The following is a 3,884-nucleotide window of genomic DNA, read 5'->3' on the forward strand; positions in this document are numbered from 1 at the left end:
TTTGTCCCCACATGTGTTTAGGGATATGGTCCTGATATTACTACGTTGTATTGCTTTTAACAGTGAAACGATTGACTGTGGCACTTAAGTGAACGGATTTTGGACTGTGACCTTATAAATGTGATAAATGAGCCAATTGGACTCCAAGAAATATCATTCTTTTTAATTTGACATGATTGCTGGAACTCAGCGATTATACTGGGCGTTGTGGTAGCGCTTTATTTGAAAACTTAGATAAATAAGCCATTTTTTATTGTGGGGCCAATCCTAGCCGTTATTGCGCGCTTAATAAATAGAAACAGTTTCAAAAACTACATTTCATTGACTTTCTAACAGTATCAATCCGCATGAATTACAACGGTTGCGTCACAAATTCGTACCAACATGTATTTAGCGATATCTTTCTGATATTACTAGGCGGCATCGCTTTTTACAGTGAAACGATTGACTTTGGGACTTAATTGAACTAACTTTGGACTGTGACCTGATAAATGTGATAAATGAGACATTTGGACTCCAAGAAATAACATTCTTCTTAATTTGACATGATTGCCGGAACTCAGCGATTACACTGGGCGCTGTGGTAGCGCTTCATTTAAAAATTTAATTAAGTAAGTCATCTTTTACTGTGGGACAAATCCTAGCCGTTATCGCGCGCTGAAGAAATAGAGACAGTTTCAAAAACTGCATTTCAATGAATTTCTAACGGTATCAGTCCGCATGAATTACAACGGTTGCGTCACAAATTCGTACCAACATGTATTTAGCGATATCTTTCTGATATTACTAGGCTGCATCGCTTTTTACAGTGAAACGATTGACTGTGGGACTTAATTGAACTAACTTTGGACTGTGACCTGATAAATGTGATAAATGAGACATTTGCATCCTCGTCCCCAGGGTCTTGTGGCCCCTGAGCCGTTATTTTGGAGTGGCCAACAATGACCCTGGAACAGGCTGGTCATGTGATACAAAAATGCCCAGATATACTGGGCATTTTTGAAATTCCAGAGATAATGAGATGCAAATTTGACGCTCGTCTCAAGCTTTAACAGAGACGCATTAATACAAGCGAGATAGGAGATAGCCAAAAGATGGATGTGTTGAAACGTTTGGATTTTGTATTTAATTTGCACGAAGGTTTTCCTTCTCACTGCCTTAAGCCTAAACAAGTTCAATGTTTTGAAGCTCTTTTAAAGGGCAGGGATGTTGTAGCTGTCCTTCCTACGGGTTATGGAAAGTCGTTAATTTTTCAACTTCTTCCTGAAGTTATACCACAAAAAAGTACAAGGAATATCGTTATTGTGGTGTGTCCTTTATCTTAAATTATAGAAGACCAAGTGCAGTTTTTAAACAGTGTTGGTATTTCAGCAATGTCACTTCATTGCAATAATTGTTCCACAAGCTCTTATGAAAGTTTGTTTGCCGAAATGAAAACTCATGAAGAAATCAATATATCAAAAAAGGTGCAAGAAGGGGATATAAATCTACTCTTCGCTCATCCAGAGGCAATACTTTCCGAGCAAGGCAGAAATTTATTAAAGTCAACTGTGTATCAAGATAATGTTGTTGGAATTGTTATTGACGAGGCCCATTGTGTAGAATTTTGGTAAGTATAGCTATATATACTGTTTTTTTCTTCTCATATATTTATTTAAGAACAAGTTAGCTACATCTTAGAAACATTTTTGACTAAGTTAAAGTAATTTACAATGTTATGACTAGCTATGTGTACTGTATTGTGGAAAACCTAAAGTAGATAAGCTACTTGCAACTCTGCAGTTCGGGTGCAAGTCCTGATTGGGTTTTTGTACAATAGCTGGTCATGTCATTAAATTACCTCGAATAGCTAGCTATACATATGGAGTCAAAAAAAACTATTCATTTCATTTTGATTTTACGTTTCGATTATTTCTTTGTCAGGTTGACAAAGAAAATAATTAATAAAAAATATATAACAAAATAAATTAATAAGATGCTGCTCTAAAAAGGACTATGTACTTTTATATAAAAAAAAAAATTAACCAATAAAATATCTAAATATACATTTCAGGGGAGAAGAATTTAGAAAAGATTTTAAAGAACTTTCCACAGTGCGCACTTATTTTCCAAAAGGATCTATGTTAGCCCTTACTGCAACTGCCTCACCTCATCATATAACAAGTTTAGTGAAGTCATTGAATATGTCAACAGCAAAAGTTATCAGAGTAAATCCCAACCGCAAAAACATATTTCTTGACAAAAAGATCCGCAAAAGTAATGCTTCTGGATTCGAAAGCTATGAGAATATATTGTTACCTATAGCAAATTCATTAAATTCAGTAAGAGAACAATTTCCAATGACAATCATTTATATGAAATTAAAATATTGTGGTCTTGCCTTTAATCTATTTGAAAGAATTTTAAGCACATTTCAATACGTGGGATTTGAAAAAACACCATCTAGTCGTTTGTTTTGTCAATACCATGCACCGCAGACAAAAGCTATGAAACAAAGTATCATAAAGGAAATTTCTAAGAAGAACTCACGGATCAGAGTTATCTTTGCTACCACTGCGCTCGGAATGGGTGTTAATATTCCACATGTAGAAAATGTTTACCACACTACCCCACCCAGCAATTTTGAAGCTTATGTTCAAGAAATAGGACGAGCTGGCAGAAGTGAGCAACCTGCAACAGCTATTTTGTTTTACAATAATTCCGATGTTTCGGCAAATAAAACAAATGTGGATAAAAATATGAAATTGTACTGCCAGACATCAACTTGCCTAAGGGAGCATATTCAAAAACATTTTGGTTTCAAGCACGAACTTCAAGAAAAATGTTGTTCAATCTGTGAGAAAGTGGAATTGGTAGAAAAACCAACCACTGTAAGAACTCGTTTAACAGCAAAATTAAGAAATGAATTAAATAAGGAACTATGTATGGCCCTATCCAACATTAGTGAAGAAAATTCGATATTTTTGTTTGGGACTCCCAAAGAGCTTGCCGCTGACATTTGTTACACAAGCTCACAATTAAACACAGGTGCCCCTGATTTATCCATGTTAGATGAGAACATTGCTAAAGAAGTTCAAAATATTTTGTCAAAGTATTTTTGAGAAAATACATATACACTTTGTAAAAAAACAATATAGTTACTATACTCCTTTGTACACTCAACATAAAGTAGTTTAAACATAGTAGGCTGTTTCATATACAGAAGGAAAAAAAAAGGCTTATTACTTATTGCATTACTTTAGCGAAAAGGTAGCTAGCTACCTTTATGTCTAATCTGCTACAACGTCAACAAATCAGTAAAGCTAGTGACATTTGCATCTTTATGTCTGGTCTGCTACACAACAAATCAGTAAAGGTAGTTACATTTGCCTGTATTTTACATGCAACTAAAAACTTAAATTTCTATCTATTCCTGGTGTCTTATGTTACATATAATAATAAAAACTAGCTATATATATAAATAATATCACAATCCCTAATCTTTTCTAATGTTGAGTCAATTTTTTAAAGCTGGAGACCACCAGCCCAGCTGCCATGTTTGTTGTTACTGCCGCGAAAGACAACTATGCATAAATTATATTTTGGGTATAATTATCATAAATTATAAGCGATCATGTGACCAGCCTGTTCCAGGGCCTTTTCGCCGCTATCAGCTTTATCAACAAGGCAAAATGCCCTGGGAACGAGGTTGGAGACATTTGGACTCCAAGAAATAACATTCTTCTTAATTTGACATGATTGCCGGAACTCAGCGATTACACTGGGCGCTGTAGTAGCGCTTCATTTAAAAATTTAATTAAGTAAGTCATCTTTTACTGTGGGACAAATCCTAGCCGTTATCGCGCGCTGAAGAAATAGAGACAGTTTCAAAAACTACATTTCAA

The 3,884-nt window shown here is 35.0% G+C and overlaps 1 pseudogene; it reads left to right on the forward strand.

Annotated features, from left to right (window-relative positions):
• Positions 1–565: 565 nt before the first annotated feature.
• LOC130642403 (uncharacterized) lies at positions 566–3,573 on the forward strand (annotated as a pseudogene).
• Positions 3,574–3,884: the final 311 nt, after the last annotated feature.

Source organism: Hydractinia symbiolongicarpus, chromosome 4 (genome assembly GCF_029227915.1).
Source record: "Hydractinia symbiolongicarpus strain clone_291-10 chromosome 4, HSymV2.1, whole genome shotgun sequence".
Classification (NCBI taxonomy): Eukaryota; Metazoa; Cnidaria; class Hydrozoa; order Anthoathecata; family Hydractiniidae; genus Hydractinia; species Hydractinia symbiolongicarpus.